Source organism: Balaenoptera borealis (genome assembly GCF_965194805.1).
Source record: "Balaenoptera borealis genome assembly, chromosome: 3".
NCBI classification, from domain to species: Eukaryota; Metazoa; Chordata; class Mammalia; order Artiodactyla; family Balaenopteridae; genus Balaenoptera; species Balaenoptera borealis.
In genome coordinates this window covers 79,328,264-79,355,781 of record NC_138866.1, presented here as the reverse complement: position 1 = coordinate 79,355,781, position 27,518 = coordinate 79,328,264, and the positions used below count along the sequence as shown (strand labels likewise).

Below are 27,518 nucleotides of genomic sequence, written 5' to 3'. Positions count from 1 at the left end.
CACAGCACATATGAAGTCACCAATATTTAAGCAAGCTTCATGTTAGGGGGGGCCTGCAAAATGTTTGGCTTACCTGGAGTGCAGAGAGTAGGTGGAGGAGTGGAAAGAACTGAGGGAAACAAGGGGGAAAAGCCACAGTCAGATGGTACTTATCAGCAATTCTGAAGTGTTTGCACCTGATATGGAGGCTAGACAGGCTCAAATTCTAGGGTGAAAAAGAATCACGGGTAAGGAGCTTGTTAAAAATACTGAGTCTAGGTCCTACCACCATCAATTCTAATTCAGAAATCCTGCGGTGATTCCTGAGACTCTGCTTTCTAACAAGCTCTCCAGGTGATTCTGATGGAAGGTGAGGTGATGCACAAAACTCACTCTGAGAAACTGCTGCAGTGTATGTACTAAAAGTCATTTTATCAGGGGAGTGATATAATCAGATATATGGGATAAGAAGATAAATAGTTCCCAGAAGAGGATAAATTGCAGGACACCAAGACTAAAAGGATGTGCATAATCCAATCAGGAAGCTTTTTCAATGGAGCATCAGGGAAATAATGAGCCCACTGAACTAAGTACCATTAGATAAGAATGTAGGAAAGAGGTACAAAAATTTAGCAGGATCTGGTGGCTTACTGCTTGGAGAAGGGAGGAATCTAGCATGACTTCCAATTTCCTGTTTTGTGTTCTGCTCTAGGTGACTATGTTAGCTGAAATGGATTATATAGGGAGATGAGTAATTTAGGGAATATGCATTAAATTTTGGATATATCATGTTTAGTAAAGTGGTTAGAAGTGTGGGCTTTGGGGCCCAATAAGCTGGGTTTGGAGCCTAATTTTGCCACTTAATTTCTATGTGACATGGACAAGTTGCTTTACCGTTCTGATGTAAGAGTAGGGAAAAAAACTCAGACTTTTAAGTTAATCAGTTAATATAAGAAAAGACCTTAGCAGAGCGCCTGAAAGTGATTAATAAATGTTAATAATACTAATAATTATTATTAATTTTAATGTCATCATCATTAGCTAGCTGGAGATATTCCATAGAGAGATGAAAATATCATACAGATGGTTGTTAAAACTTTATTACAGATAAGACCATCCAGAGAGAGAGAAACACTTGAAGAAATAAGGACTAATAGAATCCAGGAGAATACAAATACTTTAGTTGATAGATGAACTCGATAAAGCTGAGGACTAGTCATACAGAAAGAAAAGCAGAAGATATACAGGTCAAGGGTGTACAGCAGCTTAAGATAGAGAAAGCTGTCAACAGTATCACATGATTCAGAAAGGTTGGGTAAAATAAAAGTCAAAAAATGTCCATTGTATTTTACAAATGGGAAGACGTTGGTGACCTTAACTACAATGGTTTCAATGACTTGGGCAAAAGTCTCTTTTTAGGAGGCGGAAGAGTGAATGGGAGCTGAGGGAATAAATAAATTGATTGTGTAGAGGGAGAAACAATGTGATAGCAAGGAGAGTCATCAGGTAGAAAAGGATTGGGTTTTCTTTTTTAATATGGAAGGGACATGAGCACATTTTCAAGCTTAGAGATGTGACCCAGTGCAGAGGAAGAAAGAATCATTGATGGAGGAGAGTCTAAGAGGTGATGGAAAAGGATGAAGTAGAAAAAAAAAAAAAAAAAAAGAAGAAGGAAAAAAAAAGGGGGTCCTAGCCTTGGACAATAAAGGGAAACATCTTCCCTTGGCTCTGAAACGAAGGACCTAAATGAATGGTCAACATTCTAGAAGCTGAGGTAGCAGTATGTAAAGATGAGTGTACTGCCGGAGAATATCAAATTTCTCTCTAAAATTGGAGGGAAGTCTCTGGTGAAAGTGAAGGGGCTTTCCTGAGAAGCAGACTAGGAACTAGAGGAGAGAGCTAAGAATTTGGAATAAATAACAAGGGACAAGGAAGCTGACCAAGGACTGTAAAAGCCACCAGGCAGCACAGAGGCACATAATGGTCTGTGAGCTTATTTGGTTTTCTCTAGCTCTCTTCAAAGCGTGGGTGGTTTAAGATCAAAGTAGATGGATTGTGGGCTTAATTTAATTTACATCTTACAGAGCAGATGTGGTAGAAGGACAAGGCAATAAAAAGAGGGTGTTGGAGAGAATGGAGTTAAAGTACCAGACCAAGTTTAATAGAGAAGCAAGTGAAGGTGGAGAAAAGCTGTTAGTCTGAGAGCAAAAGGAGCGCTCAGAGTAGTGGGGGGCTCAGTGAGGTGGAAGAACAGGCCAAGAAGAGCAAGCGAATAAGAAAAATGGAAAGACAAAATTGAGGGGTTAGAGTATAAATTTAGGGGCATATCATTTCAGAGGTGAAATAGTCTCAGATACTGATAAAATTGTGTGTATGGCCATGGACAGGGCTGACATTCAAACCATTTCATGACAGGTCAGGCTGCCCCTGAAGCTGGTGCAGCATCTTGCTGTTCCTCAGAATCAGGGATCTTCCCTTTAGTTGCTGGACTGTGGAGAATTCTGGACAGGTCCCATAGGAGTGGAGGGACATGGCAGAGTGGGGAGGGAGCATCTGGGCAGACAGTGTTTAACATCCAGTACACACGTATTTTACTGTTTCAACAGCCAGGGTATACTGTTTGAATACCAGTTCTAGCCATGAACTGGGTGACTGAAGGGGAGGAAAGATCAAGATCATTGCAGTAGAAGAAGTTAAGGAAGGGTGCTGAATGTGTCATCCACATGAATGTGGAAATCTTCCAAGATGATGAATATAATCGATATGAGAAAATATCTAGGGGAGGGCTCAATTATTCAATGAATACAGGCAAGTGCCCTGGTGATTGGTAGAAAATATCCATGAAGAAAGATGAAAACAGTATGATCTAATGCATGGCAATCAAAAAAAGACAGCAATTTCCCAATAAATGCAGGAAATCAATGATCTGTAAGCAACAACTTGAAATTTAGGAAGTTGACTTCTATTCTGCTTAGAAATATGGGAATCGGAAGAAACAATTCAAGGCACTTGGTTTTGTTTTTACTTTTCCTTCTCTTCCAAATGCAAGGGCCCAAATCTGAGATTTACTTTCTGCTTCTCAGCCTAGAATATCTGGCTATTGTTCATGTCAACTCCCATATCACATGACTTTTAACTCCTGGCCTCTGTCAGGTAGACATTGTCATTATTTTCATTATTCTTTGACACTCCAGATAAAGCAGATTATGAACCTGTTTATTTAATTGTCATCAGGAGACTTTGTATTTGCCTTTTGTCTAAAATGGGGCCATTTAAGCAGAGGCTTGCTGGGGTTTGGAGGTGATCATTGGAACCCTAGAATGCCAACCATGTATAGCGCTTTCCATTGCATTCTTCCTTCTTTTTTTTCTTCCTTCCTATCATCCTAACTTCCTACTTCCTTTTGTCTTTATTTTTTATTATTTCCTCCCAGCTTCTTGTTTAAATCTAAAGTTATTCTCAGATATTCTGAAGCTACCCAGCTGGTCCCTCTCCGTCACCTGCAAACCTAGAATCTTTTAAAGCTGGAGAAACAAAGACAGACATGTAAATAAAAATCTATCTGTTTGGGCACCGGGGCATCCAAATCTATTTGTGTCATTAGTTTGCCTTTGTGTTTTGTAAACCCAAACTAGTTATTTACTTACAAGTTTTGGCAATGGTCTCTGATAAGTTCTCTCCCTCAGTTTCCCCTATGTGGAAAAATATCCATCATTTACCCCATCATTCTCCTGAAACTGTTAACAGATTTAATAATTTAAGCTACTATGTTAAAAAGGTACTATATTTTTAAAGCCAAAATAAAGCTGGTGTGTCTGTAAAATTGGCATTATTAAAAGCATGTTATTCAAAATGCTTTTAATAATGTATGCTAACATAAGTGGTTAAAATAATTTAAAATGAGTTTTTATTGTAAATTAGAATATAGAAACATTTAAACCCTAACTTCGAGTAAAAATTGACCTATTTGAAGGGTTTTCTCTAGCAAATGTCTACTTTTCTGTAACATAAAGATAAAAGGAAGTATTTGTACTTACGCTTATGTAAAACTAAAAATATGTAGATTTGATACATAGAAATGCACTTAGTAAAAAGTGAACATTTTCTCTATTAAAATAAAACAACTAATAACTCTTGATATTTCATTTAAACATGTTATTAGAAAAAGAGCATCTCAAAACCCTGCGTATCTTTTTTTTTCTTCTTCTTCTTCATCTTTGAATAACTCCAGCAGGAAAACTCAACATTTTATTTGATTATTTAAGAGTTCCCTTTGGAGTGGAAGTAGATAGAGCTTGATATCACTATGTATAAATAAATAATTTGAAGGTTTTCTATGTCCAGATAAAATTCTAAAATCTGATAAGTAGGTTTCATTTTATCTCTTGTTATTTTAGTGGTGGGAAGGTTAGTTTTTTTCTTCCCCTCAGTGGCCTGTAGTCCTCCCAAGATTGCTGCCCCTGGGCTCTCCTGTGGCTTGAGGGTTGTATTTAGGATCTCATCAGCCCTTTTAATCTGACTGCCATTCTGCATTTTAATCTCTGCTCCTCAGTCCTCTCATAAATAGGGAAGTACTACAGCATCTCCCCTTTCTCCCCACCTCCTAAAACCACACTCAGTCCACAACAGCACAGGAATTATAAAATGCCAGATTATAGATCTGCTCCATTATGAAAATGTTTCGTGACACTTTTCTTCTGACAGTCAACAATGTAAGATTCAGTAAACAACTTATAATTGTGTATGCCATTTAATATTGTGATGGTTGCTAGTGACGGCTGCATGCTTTATAAAAAGGTAAATGGAATTCATCAGTTCATTTCTTAATTTTTTTAAAACAAATATTTGCTTAACACCTAAAATATGCCAGGAATTGGGCTAGGCATTAAGAATACAAAGATGAAGAAACATGTTCTCTGCCTTCAAAAACTCACAGTCAAGTCAAGAGACAGTCATGTAAATAAATTATTATAACAGCGTATGACAAAAAATAATTAATGTATAAAATTACATTTGGGCACAGAGAATGGATGAACTAACTGACTAAGTGGAAGGTCAGGAATGGTCAAGTTGGATATCACACAGAAGTTAATGTTTGAACAGTTTTTGAAGGAAGAATATGAGATAATAGAAGGAAGCCATTTCAGGCAAAGGCATATACAAAGGCCCAGAAGAAAACAACAACAACATGACAGTGTTACATAGCTGTCAGTAGTTTGGCATATAAAGAATATAAGGTGACAGTTGGCATATTGCTGAATTTGGACATTATAAATTCCTGGGAGGAAGTAATGTGATTTGTTTTCAGTATCAGAATCTCCTCAACTTGGCTTGTCCCTGAAGTCCCAGGGTAATGCAAAAGGAGACAGGTATGGCTCCTAGAATCTTAGAAAAAACCATCAGATTCATGACGCTTTCCAGAAATAGGTAATGTGATCATTCAAGCCCAGTTCAAAGGAGTGCCTTTCACAAGTAAGGAAAAAGTAAAGGCAATTTTTTCTAAGACAAAATAAAATGTATATTATCCTTGCATAGCCCTATCAGAGCATAGAACAGAATTTGTAGGAGTTTAGAGAAATGTAATACCTAACAAAGTTCATCATCAACAACTATACCAAAAGCAAAATCATTCTTTTAAAGATCCTCTTCTCTTATCATACCTCGTATTCTTCTGGAGCATTCCCACTGTGACACTGACCTCACAGAGAACTCCAGTACTTTATCCTTACTGCTTCATTTCTATCTACCAACCCCCTCAGGAATTCACTTCCTTCCTTCAATTGCTCTTGTTCCAGAGCCCTTCTTTATAATGACTCTTTTGCAAATGTCCTCAATTCTCTGAGCTTTCTCCTTCCATCACATCCACTTTGCAAATCCCAGTGATGAATCCAACAATGCATTTTCTCTGAGTAGCAACCACAGAACTAAGCACTGCTGGACAAAAATCTTACAATAGAGAAGACTGGGATCATGGTTCATTCATGGTCCCCAGCCTCAAATGGTCATTCAACAGAGACTAAAGTGATCGTGCACTCATCACCACAGTGACTATTCAACACCTTCTCCATGCCCCGTCAATTGTCCCACTGCCTTTTGTTCGCAGCAGATAACCCAACCTTATGGGTCACTGAGAATATAGAAACGACATAATAAATACTACATAATCTTCTCATGACTAAATCTGCATCTGCAGTCATCTAGTCCTCTCCTTCTTCCCTGTTATTATACAGAAGGAAGTAACACTTCTTTCAAAATTCTTTTTCAGTGTTTCATGTAACATTTTAAAAAATTTAACCCCAGCTCAACGCTATTACTTCCCAAGTCAATCTTGCTTATATTCCCACCATTCCAGCTCTTTCTTGGATCACCAATGATTTATATCATCAAACCAGTTCTTGTATTACTCAGCGTCTTAGTTACATTCAAAATCCTTTCCCACTCTTCCCTTCCTGAAGAAACCTCTTTGCTTCTGCAATAGCACATGCTCCTGGTCATGTTTCTGTTCCTTTGGTCCTTCCTTCGTGGATCCAAAGCAGAGCCTGAGATGAGGATTTGTGTGCAAGCAGTTGATTTGAGAGGTGATCCAAGGGCACAGGTGTTCCTAGACTTTGTAGAGTAAGATAGGCAAAGAGGCTAAAACAATAGAAATGTGTTATCAAGGGTAACATGGTAGGAAAGAGGGGCAAAGAGATTAATTCCTCTCAGGCCTCCTGAGAAGTATATAGAATGCTTCCCCTTAATTGTCTAAAAGACTTTGCTGTTTCTTTCTTCTTTACCTATCATTTAATTTTTGTGTTCCTCAGAACTCAGTCCTGGGCCATCTTCTCTTCAATATCCCTTCCCAGTAATCTCAGACATTCTTATGCTATCTAGAGCATAAAAATGTTTATAATCCCTAGATTTTTATCTACAATGTAGATTGCTATTCCAAGTACAGCTTTCTACATGATATCTCCATTTGGAGGTTCACCAGGCATCTCATATTTAGAATTCTCTTGATCTTTCCCCACTTCTGGCCCAAACCTGCCTCTTCTTTAATTTTCCACATCTTAATAAGTGGCACTTCCATTTGCTCAGTTATACAAATGCAAACCTGGAAGTCATTTGACAACCCCCTTCTTCTCCCTACCTGCATCCAACCCATTACCAAGTTCTGTTAATCCTGCTGCCAAATTATGTCTCAAATTTGTCCAATTTTTATTGTCTCATTCCTCATCTAGACTACTGTAAGAGTCTGCTTCCATTTTTGCTTTCCACCAATCAACTCTGCACAGAGTAGACAGAATGATCTTTCAAAGGCATAAATCAAATTTTATTATTCCACTGCCTAAAGGATTTGTCTTCATATTATCTTTAAGTAGATAACAAGTTGTATGAGTTTTCTTGGGACAAGTCCTGGTTTGTGCCAGCTTAACTATTAGCAGTGTTCACTTTCATTATCCAAAGGGCCCCATTTTGGACAATAAATCATATGATCACCCTACTCTTAAATACAAATTCCTGTAATTAGACTTACTCCAAACTCATCTCATGTTATTACACACTAGCCAACTTGCAAGCACCAACTATTTTCTGCTTCAGGTTCCTCGCACATGCTGTTCCCTCTGTGTACAGTATACTCTCTTGGAGCCTCCACCTGGGCAACTCCTACTCTTTCATCAAGAATCCATTTAAGGCCACCTTCTAAAACAGCCTTTTTTCAATTTTGTCATATAAATATTTCCACTAGGATGTTTCCTTTTTTTTATCCTCTCACTTTCATTTTTAATGTAATTATAAATTTATTTGTACATTCATTTGTTAGTACATACCTTCCCCATTATATAGTGAGCATGAAGGCAAGAAAACACATCCTCCACTTAGTAATGTATATTCCAGCACAGCCCTGGACCCCACTGTGGGTGTTCTCTAACATTGTTAAAAGAATGGAGAACAGAGGAGAGAGAAATACCAATCGAGGCCTTTTAATACACCCATTTTCTAAATCTGAATAAATACAAAACCTCTTCCTACTCCGACCTACTAGAGTGCAAAGAAGATGTTGAAAGAAAACACCAACATACGAGGTGCACATAAAATTTTCTAGTACTTTGTGAAAATGAACAAAATCATTTAAGCACAATGGAGACAAGTTTCACACAGGCAATAGTTTAAAATGCCTTGATCAATAGGGGAGCTTTATTATCTTATTAGCTCTCTCAAAACAATAAATTAAAAGAAAATAACGTACTTAATGAAAAATTCAGATTAAAACAAAAAAGCATTCATATGAGAACACATACCAAATTAGTTCTCTGATTAAGGATCATAGATTGATGAAGTCTTAGAGCCAGAAGTCCCTGGACATGAGCTAGTTCAGTTCTATCATCTTGCAGGAAAGGAGCTGAGACACAGGGACTGGAGATAAAGTTAGAAAGTCCACCGTAATGAATTGTCTCCCAAATTTCTGCATAATGAGACAGACCTATTACAAAAATATTTATTTTATAGTGACTGATACAAAATCTTAATAATACATAATATGTACTTCTTTAGAAATGAAAATAAATATACTAGGCCTATAAGAAGATGACCTTTAGGTAATCTTTTATACTAAGAACTATCTTCTACCCATCGGTCTAATATGAGGGAGAAATTAAGATGTGGTGGTGAAAAAATACACATTCAGATTTGTAGAACCCAGCTGAAAGGTGAATTATTAAATTACATTTCAAAGCATGTTTTCAGTGAAATAAGGTATCAACTATTGTCGTATAGTTAATGAATTACTTTATTTTCTTTAATTAAAATGTGTTCTTGGTTAGTTTTCTCTCCTTTGATGGCTTTTATTTTTCACTTTATGAAGAAAATATCTCTATGTAAGTGATTCTGACAATGAATTCATAAATCTCTCACTAAGTTTTGAGCCTTCAAAAACTGACACATATTTCACAGAGGGGTACTTGCTTTAAACAGTTTGGCTCTAGCATCATATACCGGATACTTTCTTTGCCATGTGAAAAATCACATATCCTTTACAGAAAGCTCACCCCATTTGTCTTTCCAAAACAAAAGAGTCACCAATCTATCTCCCCACCCCAAATAGAAAGGTCATATTGTAAGAAATGTGATTTCTATAGACGACCAGCATCACTGCCGTATGGCAACGTGAAAGGCTACAATGGCAGGATTAACTCAAGGGCATAAGAAACACTGCTCTATGCCAATATAAATATCCCATTGTAACTTCTGAGAGTGTTCTGAGAGGCCAAACATTTTTCATACAGACATTCTATGCCCTAACAAATTCTTCTCCAAATTCTTCTGACCAAATCCAGATTTAGTGACTCACAGATCTTATGCACAGTACTTTAACTCCAGAATGTACATATGGTCAGCCAACTCTTATGCTGTATCCTAAATTTAATAAATATTAAAATGATGTTACATGCTTAAATATGAATGTTAAAGAATGCAAGAACTTTTAGTGCATATTAAAAAGAGTAAATTTCCATTCAATAAAAATACCTGTCAAAGAGCCTCAATAATACAACAAATGAATGGAAGGGAGAGATAGATATGGAAGAAATTATTTCCTCATCAAGACTCTCCAATATGTGACATTTTTCAAGCTGGAAAACTTACCACACAGAATATTCTCCACCCCAGAAATGTAAGCCAGTATTTAGCAGTTATGTGAACAATGACTTTGAAGGCTGCTAAGAGCCCCATGTGAGGTTTTCATTACAAAGACCTTATTTCAGATATGTCAGGTCTAACTTGGAAATTGTAATTATTTCTATAGAAGTTCAGGGCTTGACTTCTTTTCTTGGGTATTTTGGCTTCCCTTGTTTAGGGGGGAAAGTGACTAATGATGCCCTGGAAATGATTAACTTAAAAAGAAACAGCTAAGAGTATTTGATCCTCCTTTGATGAAGTGTGAACACTAGATCCTTTTCCTCCAAAATGGAACCGGACTAAGCTAGCTCTGAGGGAAGGAAAAGGGTGTAAGTAAAAAGGAATGCATTTGTTACTGTTCCTTTATCTCAGAGAAGCTATTTCAAGTGATCACTGGTGGAAACTGCTGATAGTCAATCTCGTATTTTCACTCCACGTTTGACATCAATGTTGTCAATACGACATAATCGTCTCTGTCAAAAGCATCATTCATTTCCAAACTGCGGAGTTATTTACAGTCGTGTCTTCACTCAATGTAACACTACCACTCAACACTCAGCTGTCCCTTCTCTGTTTTAAGTAAACATTTGGGCAGACTTTTAAAGAAGCTCTATTTTAGGTTAGGCTAACAACCTGAAAATGAACCCAAAGAGAAAAACTTCTTCTCTTGCCCAAATACCATTTGGACAAATGGATAAAGTTTTTCACAAAAACTGGCACTTCAAATTGAGTTCTGTTTGGTAAGAGACATGGTGCTGAAAAGTGACATTTATAATGACAGCAATATGGATCCCCAATAAAGAAGACTGGGTTGTATTTTGTTCTAATTATAACCATTTAAATTTGTGTGTGCATTTTTTAAAATTTGGAAATCAATTATAATAATGTAGCTTCTAGTTAAGCACCTACTCTAAATCTCTTTGCAAAACATGGCTGATGTGGGTGTTTGAATACAATTAAATAGAAAATGTTGTGAGGAAAACTCAATCTTATGTTTCTAAACACCCGAATGAACAACTACTTATTTCATGGCTTCTATGCACTTAGCATGGTGCTAGCTGTATAGCATATGAAAAAATGATGGCAATATGAAGGAAACAAGGGTAAATGGAAATCAGGCTGTGTTTTTAAAATAAATTTGATTTGTCTTTTCCATCTACTCTTTCAGAAAACAAATCTTAAAACTCTTGGTATATCCAGAACTATTTCCCAGAGGCAACTACTTATGTCTTTTCACCAGCAGAGGACATGATAATGGTAAAAAGAGGTGGATGGAATTTTGAAAATTGAAAGCAGAATTAAAGCTAATTTGACAGACAAACAGAATTTTGGTGGTCTAATGACTTTCAGAAGCTATTTATTTTCAGAGCTTTTCCTAAGAAAAGTATAAATATCACTATCAATCTGTGTGGGATCCCTTCTTCTTGATATAAAATGCATCAAGCATATAACTTAAAAAATAAATCAGGCATTCTAAATATATTTTTGTTATCTGAACAAACTGGAATGGGTTATTTTGGGACCAGTGCATTTGAAAATAATAATAGCTACTTCTTACTTTGAGCCTACAGTACGTCAGACACTTTGCATAAATGAGCTCATTTAGGCTTCCCTCCAGAACATGGATGTGTTATCATCACTTTCATTTTACGTATTAGGCATCCAAGATGGACAGAGTTTCAGGGCTTTTCTTGAGGTTCTATAGTTAATATTAATAGTGGTTTAGCTAACATTACCATCAGCATAAATACTATGACTTTTTCATGGGCTTTCTCTTCTAATTCTCACAGAATTTAGAGGTTGGGACTGTTAATATCCTCATTTTAAAGACCAAGAAACCAATTAAATCTTAGACTTATAACAACTCATGTTATAAAAGATCTTACTTTGCTAGTTCATGATTGGGCTGAGATGTGAACATAGGTAGTTTTACTCCAGAGTCAGTGCTTTTCTCAACTAGCCATGCCCATCTCTCCAAAACCAAAATTGGAATTTGAATCTATATCATTTGTTTTTTGTAAGTGCACAAGTTCCATTTTACCTCACTATCCTAATAGAAGTTAAGAACATCAAAATGTAGCTGATTGTCTCTATTTCTCTGTCTTGCAATTTCCTTTTGCCTCCCTCTTCCTTATCCCATGCTTATCCAGGCCTATCCAGGACCCTTGGACTCTCTAATGAGAACTCTCCCTTTAATTTTGTTTATCACATGGTTTCTGGGCCAATGCTAATGTTTGTTTTTCATTTTATTGTGTTTTCCAATATTTTCCCAGCTTTTCCTATAGCACTCTAATATCAAGAGACCAGGCTCCTAAGAATGCAGACCATTCTTCATGCTGAATACCACCCTGTAATTTTCTCCAATTCATTCTATATCGTGGTTTGTTGGTTGGAGACAAAGCACAGCACTACCAGATACGCTCTATATCTGATTATGTCCTTGGCTTCAAACCCTCCTTTATTACCAAAATTGTTTGCATTGACTATATTCCCATCGTGTTTCCTCTCAAACTCTTGCCTTTTTCCTCCCATTTTCCGTTCATTTTTTTACTATTTTATTTTCCTTTCTATTTCCACATGTGCATGCCCCTCTAGCATTCCATTTTGCTCAATTCCCACGCATCCTCTTCATGCTTTCTATACACTCCCATCACTGCTATTTTCTTGCCCACATCAGAATAAAAAAGATTTTGAGTCCATTTTGGGGTTGCATACACACCGTTGAGACAAGCAGAAACAATATATCCAACTACAGAACAACTCATACATAATGATAGTTGTGAGTTGTTTTTAATAAACACATCTTTTACCATGATTGTTCCTGTCTTTGTGCATGTGTCTGTAATTGTATGTTTTATGCTTCCAGTTTACGTTCCTACTTCTTATGTTCTTGATTAGCATTAGAAAAATAAAAAGTCCAGTTAATAAGCATTAGTTATTGAATTGTCACCTCCTCATTCTAGTCACTGACAATAATTTGGAAATAGCAAACATCTCGTCTGATTATTAGGCCATCAATTTACCGTGACCTGGGGCCACTTCTAAGTGATTAATGATGTGTGAGCTTGTTGCAATATTAAAAAGATCAACCTGAGCCTTAACTCTAAGCATAACAACATCTTTAGAGGCTTACAACAGTTTTGTTTATTTTTTATTTCTAGATATCTACAATCAAATAATCAAATAAGTAAATCTCTATTACTTTTTAATTTTGAAAAATAGGCTTAAATTAATTATGTAAAATTTAATATCTATAGTTATTGTGAAAATCTGTGTTCTTCTAAAATTTGTTAGCCAGTGATGAGCAGCCTGGGACACACACACACACACAGACATACTTATATGATTCCAAATGAGAAAATGAAAGCATCCCTTTTAGGGACATTTTACTTCCAGGTATTACAATTCTATGGGATATTTCAGAATTCTTTTTGAGTTATAAATTTCTTCTGAATAGTAATTTACAGTCTACATTGTATCTCACTTACTTCCTGCAAGGTAGCTAGGGCAAATAATACTAGAAATGGAATGGTATTGGGGACAATTAAATGGTTTTCCAAGGTCAGGTACTAATCTGGGACTTGAACCTGGTCTTCTGATTCCTAGCTCATGGTTCTTTCTATTTTACATAGTTACTTAAATATTAGATCAGATATGTACTACCTAAAGCGAAAATTAAGCTTTAATTCTTTAAACAGAATAAGGTTATAAAAACTTACTCCATCATACTCTATTTGTGATGAAGGAAAGGAGCAATCTGATTAATTTTGTTTTCTGGTTTCTATTTCCAAGAATTCAAACCTGGAAAAAATACATTTAATATCATGAGAGAATTTAAACTAACATTAATTCAAAGAACACTTCAAAGTCTTGTAGGACTTTAGGGTTTTAATTTCTTCCATTAATTTCTATTGTTTCATAGAGATAATGTCAGCTAAGAGATTTCCAACACCAAAGCATTTTTTTTTTTTCCTATCTGGCATTTGTGTCAATACAAATAAACCACAAAGTAATAAGTTGTTGCTGTTGTTGTTTTTCAGAGCAGAAACATTTTAAGTGCTTGCACATTTTGACACACAAAAAAGGCTTTTAATTATGTGAGTGTACTATTTCTAAGTAAGGGCTTCTTTCTCATTAAAATGATGGTTGCAAATATTTTGAAAATACACTTTACTATGCTTTCAGATGGAATATTTATTTTAGATATATGCAGTAATCATCAGTTTCACTTGAAAACCAGGCCTATAAATGTAATATACATTTTTTTCCCTGAATGTCATACATATTGAGTGAGGAAGGTAAGAAAGATGAAGAAGATAGAGGCTAAAATGAATCATAAAATAGAGGAATGAAGCTAATCTCAATAAAAGTGTGTTTTATGTGTGTGTTAGTTCCCTACTGATACTTATTAAACTACCAGCGATGTAGTGACTTAAAGTAGCATAAATTTATTATCCTACAATGCAGGATGTCAAAAGTCTAAAATGGGTCTTATGGGGCTAAAAATCAAGGTGTCAAAAGAGCTGAGTTCCTCTGGAGGTTCTATCAGAGAATTCATTCCTTGCTTTGTCTAGCTTCTCGAGACTGCCTGCATTCCTTGGTTTGTGGCCACATTACTCTGACCTCTGCTTCCATTGTTACATCTCCTTCTCTGACTCTAACCCTCCTGCCTCCCATTTATAAGGACCCTTGTGATTATAATGTGCCCATGCAGATAATCCAGGATAAGCTCCCCATCTCAAGGTCCTTAACTTAATTACATTCACAAAGTCCTTTTTTCCATGTAGGTTTTGGAGATTAGGATGTGGACATCTTTGGGAGGCCATTCTGCCCTTCACAATGTGCATAAAATATTATAACTTTTAAATCAACATAGAGATAATGACATATTTGAAAAAAAATACTCTTATGTGGAATTGATTCCTTTAAATGGATATTGGGATCTGTGTAGAAAAAGCATGGGATGTTAATGTTACCTGTCAGTTGTTTTGAAATACACTTACTATTTGATTAGTAAATCCAATACCTGAAAGCAGTCTTCCAATGTGTGAGTGTGTGTTTCTTCTTTTAGACTAGCATGCAAAAATTTAAATTTTGAAAAAGTGTTTTAAGCCAAACTTGTACTGTGGAATATGTTTAAAAAATAGTTTTCATTTAAAATTGGCATTCATGAGTCTCTTGCCAATAGCCTCTATAAGATTAGCTGTGACATTATTAGTAAAATAAGCAGTAAGGAAGGCCAGAGTGTATTATTAAACTGATTTCCAATCTAATGGTGTCCTAGTGAATGAGGAGTTAAGGAAATTTTGTGCCACCAAAATTAATTGAGGTAAAGGCAGAGGGTAGTTTTTGTGACTCTTGTGCAAGCACTATCTCATCCTATGTTTTTGAAGTTACTTTTAATAACACCTAGAAATTGGGCAAATTAAAATGACATCCTTTAATACTTTGAATCAAATAACTTTACTATTTAAAGATGTGAGAAAAAGACAACAGGTTATTATTATTATTATTTCATCCTAATTCTTAAATATGACTCTCTAGGAATTACTAGATTTGTCTTTTATGGTAATTCTATTCTTTGAATATTTTAAATTTTGTCTTGTCTTTATGTATTTGTCCCCTGTTCTACTAACTGCAGCCTAGAATCAAGAAAATGCCATCTATAAATATATATTATTCCAGTGATGTGTTGGAGCCTGCTTGTACCAGATCCTGAGAATTGCTTTTGTGTGTATCTCCTCCCAGCTCTGAGTTCACTGACATAATATTAGTAGCTTGAAATGGGCCATGGTGGGAGTATTTACACCACAGAATCAGCAAATGCTACAAATAAGAGCGTTTTCTCTCCCAGAAAGCTGATTATTAAACATTTACTAGCATTTCTCTGCACACAGAATCAGTGCTAATTGGGTTAAGAATTTAAAGAACCTTCGAATTAATCATGACGACTTGGAAGCTAATGTGATTTCTATTAAGTGATGTAACATGGCATGTTTTGAACTGTTTAAACTTTCTCACTTGTGAGATCTGTGATGCTGGATTATAGTTCATTAATACTGTCACACAATTAAAAGGCAAAGATAATGTAGGAAAGTAAATTTCTACTTTCTAATACATAATATTGATTTCAAGTACCCCCTAATATAATGCACTGAGAACACACCACTTCTGGTGTGTTCTTGTCAAAAATGCATAACCTTAACTATGAGAAAACATCAGACAAACCCAATTGTAGAACATTTTACCCCAAAAATGATCAATACTCTTTAAGTGTCAAGGTATGAAAAGACAAAGAAGAACAGAGGAATTGTTGCGTACTAGAGGAGATTAAGGAGACGTGACACCAAATGCAAGGTAGGATTCTGTATTAGATTGTGAACAAGAAAAAGGAAATTAGTGGGAAAATGGGCAAAATCTGAATGAAGTCTATAGATTAATAAATAATATTGTGTGAACGTTAATTTTCTGTCTGCAGTAGTTAATCTACGTTTATGTGAGATAATAACTTCTGAGGAAGCTGGTGAAAGGATATACAAAACATTTTATATTCTTTTGCAACTTTTAAGTCTAAGCTTATATCAAAATACAAAGTTAAAAAATGTTTCTTTAAAAGAACATGTGCTTTGGAAGTAGGCAAATGTGGATTTGAATCTTGGTTTTACAAAGATTTACTGTGTGACTTTGGACAGAGTATTTAAAGTACTTTTTAATGAGATAATGCTTCCTAAACTTTCTAACAGTGCCTGAAACACAGTATGCATTGAATAAACAATATTTAATGAAGTTTTATTGATGTTGAAGAAAATGTAAGAAAACTGTTACTATTTTTTTTTGACAATTTTAAGTTTCTGAATGTCCTTACATGGCTCTTCTAAGTCCTTGGATATATACATGATTGCAAAAAATCAAAAGTTTGTGTTTCCAGCTCATGCAGCTATATATATTTTTTATATATATATATATAATATATATATATATATATATATATATATACAAACAACACAATCAAAAAATGAGCAGAAGACCTAAACAGACATTTCTTCAAAGAAGACATACAGATGGCCAAAAAGCACATGAAAAGATAGATGCTCAACATAACTAATTTTTAGAGAAATACAAATCAAAACTGTAATGAGGTATCACTTCACACTGGTCAGAATTGCCATCATCAAAACGTCTACAAACAACAAATGCTAGAGAGTATGTGGAGAAAAGGGAACCCTCCTATACTGTTGGTGGGAATATAGACTGGTACAGCCACTATGGAGAACAGTATGAATGTTCCTTAAAAAACTAAAAATAGAACTACCATATGATACAGCAATCCTACTCCTGGACACATATCCAGAGAAAACCATAATTTGAAAAGATACATGCACCCCAATGTTCACTGCAGCACTACTTACAATAGCCAAGACATGGAAGCAACCTAAATGCCCATCGACAGAAGAATGGATAAAGAAGATGTGGTACAGATATATATATAATGGAGTATTACTCAGCCTTAAAAAAGAATGAAATAATGCCATTTGCAGCAACAAACATGGACCTAGAGATTATCATACTAAGTGAAGTAAGTCAGACAGAGAAAGACAAATATCATATGATATCACTTATATGTGGAATCTAAAAAAAAAAAAAAGATACAAATGAGCTTATTTACAAAACAGAAACAGACTCACAGACTTAGAAGACAAACTTATGGTTACCAAAGGGGAAAGGTGGGGGAGAGATAAATTAGGAGCTTGGGATTAACATACACACACTACTGTATATGTTGATAAAATAGATAATCAACTAGGACCTACTATACAGCATAGGGAGCTCTGCTCAATATTCGATAATAATCTATAGGGGAAAAGACTCTGAAGATGAATGGATATATGTATATGTAAACTGAATCACTTATCTGTACACCTGAAACTAACACAATATTGTAAATCAACCATACTCCAATATAAAGTAAAAATTAAATTTAAAAAAAGGTATGTGTTTCCAAAAGATGGCATTAAAACTTCCATAGAGGGCTTCCCTGGTGGTGCAGTGGTTGGGAGTCCGCCTGCCAGTGCGGGGGACACGGGTTCGAGCCCTGGTCTGGGAAGATCCCACATGCCGCGGAGCAACTGGGCCCGTGAGCCACAATTACTGAGCCTGCGTGTCCGGAGCCTGTGCTGCGCAACAAGGGAGGCCGCGATAGTGAGAGGCGCTCACCGCGATGAAGAGTGGCCCCCGCTTGCCGCAACTAGAGAAAGCCCTCGCACAGAAAGGAAGACCCAACACAGCCAAAAATAAATAAGTAAATAAATAAAGTAAAAAAAAAAAAAAAAAAAAAACTTCCGTAGAACTTCTGTTGCATAAGTGCCATAGCCTTGGGCCTAAAAGAAGGAAAAGAGCGTGCGGAGTCCTAGTGCTAGATTGAACTGGCCTAAGGTAGTATGAGCTATACTTTGAGATCTGGTAATGTAAACAGAGTGTCATGGCCTTGTCATTAAACTCTGAAGACACAGATCTCATAGTTTCTGAATTGGATAATAACACAGTTGCCTGCCAACTCCTGTATGCAATCTCCAATGTTGTGCAATCATATCTTCCTGCACAAATGCCAACTATATGGCAGCTTAATTTTAATCATGTAAATCTGGAAGTGAGATGTGCTTCTAGGTTTACCAGAGATTTCCCCTGGTGACAAATAATTTATACTTTCTAATAAGTTTTAGCCTTGTGGGCTAAAGGCCAAATGTTCCAAGAAATGCTGCCCAAGACCCATGCTCACTATTGCTTTCTCTGCATGAATGTATTTATACACACATATATACATAAATATACACATACATATATATAAAATGTTTATATGCGTATGTATATATATATACTATATACAGTTATATCTACATATGTGTGTATGTATATACATTAAAAATCTGTATATATATATATTTATACACACACACATATACACATATACTTCTCAGTCTTATCCAAATAGAAGCCCCATTTGTGACAGCTAAGCCAAAGCCAAATTTAGGGGATGACATCATCAAAGCATATGTTAAAACTTCTGTTGTAATTAATAAAAAATTAATTTTAAGAAAGTAAGAAAGGTGGCCTTTGTTTTATTATGCTAAGTTCTCAATATCATATTCATTTTTATTTATTTGGATTGATCACAACTTCCAAATAGATTGACTAACCAACATGAAGTCATGTATTGCTTTTGAAACGTGTATAAATTATTTTAATAAAAATTTCACCTGTAGAAAAAACCGTCTACTCCCACTCTCTGTAACCTCATTCTTAAAGCAAACTTTACATCTTTTAGCTATCAGCCTAAAAACAGAACAACAAGCAAATGGCCCAACAACATCAGTAATATGAAAACATAAGATCATGAAAACTCTTCTCATAGTTGCCAAGAAGTAACTGAGAAGCGGTACTCGTGAACTGTCTTAACTGATATCAGAAAGCCCCTTGCATGTGGTTACGTCTAAAAATATAGGTTTCTAAGAAACACAGGTTTCTAATTCTCAGTTCAGAATGTTTTTCACCCAGCCATTCTCCACCCAGGCATGTGGAAAGCATTCCGTGAAGTGTGCAGCAGGTTTCAAGAACAGCTTTCAGCTGCAGAATCCAGACTTTGCTATTCATCTTCGTGGCAAGGAAGGAAAGACCACTCTCAAGTACCTCCAGGGGCTTTATAGGTTCTCTTGCTTCAACTTAGTATTTCTAGCCTTCATAAAACAGGAGCACCGAGGATGACATAGTGAAGTAGTTAGTTTATTCCAAATGCTGAAGTGCTTACTCTACCTTACATTTTACAAGTTTACAGTTTTGAAGTCATTTGAACTCCTCGTGGGCTCAGTGGTGCAATATTTTTTTTAAGTTATTTCTGACCGTAACAGATACTTTTAGACCTGCAGTGATGAGCAAACCCCAGAGGCAAAATACAATAAAGATTTAAGGGGCTGCTCCGTGCAGCACTGTAGCTGCTTTGTGTAGGAGAGGAACAGAAGTGGGAGGGCTGGCCTGGTGTGTGATTATTTCTGACAACGCTGCAGTTTGTTTAATTTTCAATTTATGCTAGCACTTTGGGGCATTGGAAAGTATGGTCCAAAGAAAGATAAGCTTTCATCTAAGATTGTGAAAGGGTTTTTCTGTTTTTATGCTGTTATTCTTTTTAGGTTTGGTAAACAAATTGTGTTTGAAAGAGATAAAATATCCAGAAACCAAACTCAAATTACCTCCATTATACCCACACCAGCCCCTTGTGATTGGCTTTCTTTGCATGTGGGAAAAGATGAAACACACTGCATTCTATATTTCAATTATTTTCACTGAAAAAAGAAAATCCAGCTTATGCTATTGTTTATTCTATATGATAAAGGAAATGTAATCTATTTCTTATCATAAAACTCTGAGTTTACTGCAATATTATCAGAGATATGTTCGCTGTCTCTGAAGACATCTGTCTTGGAAGTGTTTGTGTTATCCTTGTTGGTATTTTACTTTACTAGATATATAAACTGGATTATAAACAATTCAGTTTAGCTTTCATTAGAGAACCATAGAATTTTACTGGGTCCCAGGCTCAGCCAAATATTCTTTTATGGATATGTTTAGCAGATTCCTTTCTTAGTGAAAGCAATTAATGTGAAATTTCTTATACTCTTTCTTCAAGAGTAATACTGGTAAAAAAAGAAGGAAGGAAGGAAGGAAGGAAAGAAGGAAGGAAGGAAGGAAGGGAGGAAATATATTTTTATATTTCATATATGAACATATACTGTTTATAATATATACTCATTTATATATATACTCATATATACATATACACACACATACACACCAGTTGGCATACTTACTTATCCATATGTGTATATACCTATTACATATATCCTTTTATCACATTTATTGATGATCACATGGATTGTGGTACCCTGACAATTGGCTGCCGTCATCAGACTACTGAAGAATTTGCTTAGGTGACAATTCACTGGCAAATATGAATGTAGGGGCTAGGAGCTGAAGGAGCTCTGAAATCACACAGGAGCCTTTGTCTGTCACACTCGTTCTCCTCTAAATCTTCAACTTTTCCTTGTTCCTTAGCTCCTTCCTCTTGTTAGCCCAGAGGAATAAATTCTGGCCTACCTGTCTTTACAAAAAAATATATTTTCTCCTTGCCACATTGGTATCCTACTAATTGCAAGGATTTCTGCCTATTTCTTTTCTTATAATCAAGCTTCTGGAAAGAATAGTCATCATTTGCTGTCTCTAATTTCTCACCTCCTTTCCACCCTTAACTCTGTAATCTGATTTCTGACCGCATCAATCTTTGAAACTAGTTAATTTTCAAACTGGTTTCTAGTATCATGTATATATATTAATGAGTCCCAAAGGATTTCATATCGGTAAACTCACAGGTCAATGATCATTCCTCATCCAACTTGACCTATCAGCAGCATTTGACAAAGGTATCACTTCCTCTCTCTTGGAATACTTTCTTCACTTTGCTTTTGGAATGTTATACTCCCCTGGGTTTCCTCCTGCCTCTTTAGTTGTTTCTTCCCATTCTTCTTCACAGGTTACTTCTCACCTCCCAGGTGTCTCAACTGTCAAGTGTCCCAGGGCTCACACTGGACTTTGTCTCTTTTACATCTACACTAGCCTTGGTGATCTCATCCTATAACAAGGCTTTAAATATCATCATAAATATCATGGGTGACTATCAATTTATATTTCTAGTTTGGATCTCTTATCTGAATGCCAGACTCATATACCAACTATTAAACATCTCCATTTGGGTATCTGATACTCGTTTCAATTTGACATTTTCAAAACCAAGTTTTCTATCTTTTTCACTCCCTGCACCATCTCAGTTAATGGCAACTCTATCTTTCCATTTGCTCATGCCAAAACCTTGGAGTCATCGTTACATCTTCTATTGCCCTCACACTCCATATCTAATCCATAAGCAAATACTGTTGGTTCTTCCTCAGAATAAATCCAGAAGCTCACGACTTCTTTCCTTTTCCACCTCTACCACCCTGTCTAACCACCATCATCTCTCTCCAGGATTATCACAATGGCCTTCCAACTGATTTTTCTGCTTCCAGCCCTTGTCCCATTTAGTCTGTTCTCAACACAACAGCCAAAGTAATCCTGTTAAAATGTGAGTCGGATCACATCATGCTGCTGCTCAAAACTCTATAATGGTTTCTCAGTCAGCGTAAAAGCCAGAGCATTTACAATGTCCTACAAGATCCTATATAATCTGGCTTGCTCTTTGCTTCCTCTTGCTAATCTCTCCCTCACTCTGCTCTAGCCTCACTGCTCATCTTCTTTTCTCTCAAACTTGCCAGGCGTGTTCCATGCTTGGGGCCTTTGCATTTGCTGTTCCTTCTTCCCTTGATATCCACATAACTCACTCCCCTGACTCCTTTATAAATGTCATCTCATTGAGGTCTTTACTGGACACCTACTCAAAACTGTAATGCCACCATCCCTGTTACCTTCTTTATTTTCTCATTAACACTGAATATTACTCACATTCTATATATTTTAATATTTTCACTTGTTATCTCTCCCCCTACCTCACCCTATTCCCACTAGAATATAAACTCCAAGAGGGTAGGAATTTTGAGCTGTGTCCTATGTCTACAGCTGCAACCTGTAGAATAATTCATTTGCCTGACATATAAATGAATAAACAAATATAGGAATGAAATCTCTTGTTTCCCAGACATATAATTTCAACTAGATATTTGGCATCCCAATATATGGCTCACTGCTGCCTCAAACATAAATCCACAACTAAGCTCACCACTTCACCCATGCGCTGAAGCCTCAGTTCTACCACTTCCAGTTAAAAGAGTTCATTGAATCTTCAATATTTTTTCCTGTAGAGATCAAAATACACTCAATATTTGTTCTTTCCTTGCCTTCAATCTCTACTCTGCTTTTCATCCTACCACCCTAAATATCTGTTCATAGTCTCCTTCTGCTGGATGGTACTTGTCTTCTGAATGTCCATTAAATGATGGTATTTCCTGCTCATCCTTGAAAATTCTGTCCAGAGTTCTCCTCAGGAAATCTTTCCTTGCTAACTCCTCTCTCACCCTATCACCTCACTCTCACATCTCTGTACACACAATGACTGAGCACCCTGGGTAAGCACTAACATGATATTTACCACATTGTATCAAGGGTATCTTCTCACCACTCAGCCTCCCCGTAGACTACAAACTGTGCAATAACCACATCTGAATCACCCAAGCCTTAGCAGAGAACCAGGCCCATGTTACGTGCTCAATAAATTATGGTAGAATGACAAATAAGTGAGCAAATAGATGAAGGAATAAATGAATGCAGTAAGATCACAAAGAATATTAGCAACAATGGATTAGTATTTTCCTGTATACCCTGAGAGCTTTGCATGTTTTTATTGGAGCATTTAGCAATACAGCTTACAGATGAAAGTAAAAGATTCATGATAACATAAAATATGTCTTTACTACCTACACTAGCTAGAAAACAAATAAACTAACATAGTTTGACCTGAAATTATCCAGTGAAATTCTTATGTCTATTTTTGCAATTTTCTGCATAAAGTGGCCTCACGGCTTTCATAGCAAATTTATAATGAATGTAGAAATGTAATGCAGGCCAACTTGGAGTCTTTTGTGTTTCACCATTAAATGGAGTTTAAGATGGTCTTGAATTCTGGCCAGTGCCATAGAATTATTTGCTTTCTTCCCCTTTGCCTTTTTTTCTCTAGATTTCACATGAGAAAGTCCAGTATTTAATCAGATTACCTTTATGAACTGTATTTTCATTTAAATGACACAGAGATCAAAAGAGGTAATAGTTCTGGAAATATGCTGCCCTTCCATAATCCACATTAACACCTGTGGAAATCATACAGAAAAGTATGAATAATTGAGTCTGACGTGGGCAGTAAAACGCACAGTATGCTCTTATTAGGTTCGTTATTCATGTTGCTTCCAAGTACTGTCTTCCGTTTTCTGTGAATATTATTATTAACTTTCATAATGTGCAACATTCATATATGCATGCTTTAAAGAAAATATAAAAATATAGATGCTATAAATCAAGGGTTAAACAGAAAGCTATTTGGAATTTCATTATTAAAAAAGAGGATAAAAAAGAAAAAAATTTCCCATTATTTTATATAAATAGCATACCAGTATGATTTAGGGAATGGTTACATTTATTGACCATGCTTACCATTATATTAATTAAGTGCAAATGTGATCATACATTTTTTCCTCCATGATGTGAGATGCATAGTTTGTGCCTTGACTTTGTTATTTAGGTTTGGGGCTTTGTTTCTGCTGAGTTAGCTTTAAAAAACTGTTTTGAGGAAAACAATATTGACTAAAAAATCTTAATGTGACATTATCTATGGTGCTTTGAAATATTAAGTTGCCTTAAGAATCTGAAGACATCCTAACTTTTGTCTGTATCATGTGAAAGATGAGTTGTGTGAAAAATAAACTATAATGTGCCATTTATAGCATGATGAGAATTATTCTCAAAGAATTTTTCTAATTTTTGAGTGGCATCAGCTGCCTAAACAAGGCCAAGGGTATTAATTATAGAGAAGATGCTAGGGAGGAATACTGATGCACCTTTCATTGTTATAGAACCTCATTTGGGAGTTAATATCAGGGCTGTCTCCAGTACCATTCATCTGACACTTGGTAAATGAGTTGTCAGTAATGGTGAAAATATATTAATACTGCAGATCACTTGAAATGGGTGCTCTTATGTGTTTTACCAGAAAATTCTCCCTTTGGTTAACTCAATATCTTTTCTGACACATTTTCGTTGCACTGAAATGTCTTTTATAGTGTGTCAGAGCTATGAATACTGATAGACCTTCTCCTAAAGTGCCCCTCAAGTTCACTGCCATTTGCTCATTAGGTTTGCTTTTTATTGCATGTCAGAAAGTGCCTCTTTTTAAGCACCTACTAATAAATGGGAATTGATGAGAACTGTATCTCCAGAGCAGGCGGTAAATTCAAAGGTCCTAAATGAGGATGTCTGTGAGGCATCTAAGACCAGGGCATGTGCCCGTGGATCTTGATCTGGCTTACAGGGGATAGTTGATTTGATGTTAAGATTGAAGAGGCACACGTTCCTAAGCGGTGCTTGAAGTCCCAAAATGGAAATAGTTCCTTTTCCCATTGATAAAAGAACATAATAAGCTATCCTTTTAAAGATGTCTCCAGAATCATTTTCAATGGTAATTTATTTAAATCAGTCACATGAATTGTAACTTTGCAGAAAGCGTTAATACACTATTTCCAACTCTAACACAAAATGTGTAAGGTGAAGGTGGCAGGGGGTAGATGAAGATGCAGAGATAAAGAAAATGGTGGTGGTTACTAAAGGTGGAGATAGAGGCAGGAGGTGAGTGCATATGCTCACTCAGTCATCTTAAGAATCTGAGGGTGAGGCTGTGGCAGAGGAGGCAAGGGGACGGGAGAGAGAGTCATGCCTCTGTCTCAGGTATAGGGCTCTCTTGGGCTGAGCATGGTCTGGAGATCCAACCCTATGCTACTTAGCTCTGGGAAGCTTCTGAAAAGCAAGAGTATCTCTAGAAAATAGGCCTTTAGTCCATGAAGTTGTTGCTGAGCTGGCCTTGGTAAGCTCCTATTAAATGGAAAAAATTGTGAATTAGGCTTGCTGCTGGAATGAGATATAGGGAAAACGTTGGTTGTGTGAGTTCCAACTGTGGCAGGTAATAGTTTGCTGAATCAGAAAGAAGGCAGGAAATCAGTAAGTCAGAAAGGTGTAACTATCCAGCAACAAACCATTGGTAAGACCAGGGAAACCTAGAACATGACAGTTTTTCAGATATTCCGAATCAGTGTTTCCCAATGATCTATTTACCACCTTCATGGTTTAGGCATATCCACAAGTATTTTTAAATTAATATTTTTACTTAAATCAACCTAGTTACTTTTTTACCTAGCCTTGTTCTGTGTGATAATATATGTAGTATATCTTTTATCTTTTCTAATATATATTAAAAATAAATACATAACTGTTAAAATTAAAAATTTAGGAATCTCTGGTCTACCTTAAAATTTCTCATGTTTTGCCTTTGGTACAAGTCCTGTGCTTTGGAAACTCTATTCTAAATATGAAGAGTGAAACATCTGTCACAGATTTTGGAGGAGGACCTGACCAGCAGGGACCAGGGGAAGGGACTTAATATTATTTGTTTGCAATTTAGATCCTGCATCAGAAGGATTTAAAGGCAACTTAAGACATGTATGCAAAAAGAATGTTAAGGTAAAAAATGTAAATATCAGAAACTTGCAGAAAAAGAAAGCCAATATACTGCTCCTCCAGGTTAAAATAGTTACTTTGTTGAGTATTAAACTTAGTTCTGTGGCTTCTGGAAAGGTCAACACTATATCCAACTTGCTCATGGGCTCTATGACCTCTGTTGTCCCTTGTTACCTAAGGGAGATACCCATATGGTGAAGTAGAGTATTCTTTTTCTATGTTAAGAAACTTCGAAGTTCCTAGAATTTCTATTGAAAATCCACATACCCAGCCATCAGCTTCAAACCTGACAGATTTCACTAACAGGAAGAGTGGGAGAGCTGGATCTGTCAAGGTGAGTGGTACTCGCGGGAGTCGGTGAGGCTTGACAAGGGGCTTGCCTGGCAGAGGTGAGAGTGCATCTGAGGTTTGATGTTATGAATCTGTGGGCAGCCAGGACTGCTGACTTCTGTGCCAACTATTCCAGTTGCTTTTGCTCTGTAACAAATCACTTTAAAGCTCAGTAGAATTAAAATAAAAATTAGTGTATCTTAAGGTCTGTGAATTAACAGGTCTCATCTGGTCAGTTTTCACTTGGGGTCTCTCATGCACTTACAGGCAGCTGTCAGATTGGTCTGGGGGTCATCTGAAACTCAGCTGGGCTGGGCGTTGAAAATGGCACACTCCATGGGTAGCTATTAATACAGGCTGTCAGAGACCTTCAAGATGGTGGAGGAGTAAGACGTGGAGATCACCTTCCTCCCCACAGTACATCAAAAATACATCTACATGTGGAACAGCTCCTACAGAACACCTACTGAACGCTGGAAGAAGACCTCAGACTTCCCAAAAGGCAAGAAACTCCCCACGTACCTGGAGAGGGCAAAAGAAAAAAGAAAAAACAGAGACAAAAGAATAGGGACAGGACCTACACCTCTGGGAGGGAGCTGTGAAGGAGGAAAGGTTTCCACACACTAGGAAGCCCCTTCACTGGCGGAGATGGGGGGTGGGTTGGGGGGGAAGCTTCGGAGCCACGAAGGAAGGTGCAGCCACAGGGGTGCAGAGGGCAAAGTGGAGAGATTCCTACACAGAGGATTGGTGCCGGCCAGCACTCACCAGCCTGAGAGGCTTGTCTGCTCACCAGCTGGGGTGGGTGGGGGCTGAGAGCTGAGGCTCCGGCTTTAGAGGTCAGATCCCAGGGAGAGGACTGGGGTTGGCTGCGTGAACACAGCCTGAAGGGGTTAGTGCAGCACAGCTAACCTGGAGGGAGTCTGGGAAAATGTCTGGACCTGCCGGAGAGGCAAGAGACCTTTGTGAGGAGAGGGGATTCTGACTTCATGTGCCCACAGAAGGCAGAGCACTGCCTGAATGAGCTCCAGAGATGGGCACAAGCCGTGGCTATCAGCTTGGACCCCAGAGACGGGCATGAACTGCTAACGCTGCTGCTGCTGCCACCAAGAATCATATGTGCAAGTGCAGGTCACTATCTACAACACCCCACCCCCGCCAGGAGCCTGTGCAGCCCACCACTGCCAGGGTCCCGTGATCCAGGGACAAGTTCCCTGGGGGGAACACACGCCACGCCTCAG

At 36.9% G+C, this 27,518-nt stretch overlaps 1 long non-coding RNA gene across 1 annotated transcript in view; it reads right to left on the bottom strand.

Annotated features, from left to right (window-relative positions):
• LOC309625515 overlaps positions 1–27,203 on the bottom strand; it is a 153,562-nt gene extending 126,359 nt beyond the window's left edge. The window contains exon 1 of the long non-coding RNA XR_014242554.1: positions 74–27,203. This is a non-coding gene — a long non-coding RNA (uncharacterized lncRNA). The remainder of the gene's footprint in view (positions 1–73) is intronic.
• Between the last annotated feature and the right edge of the window lie 315 nt (positions 27,204–27,518).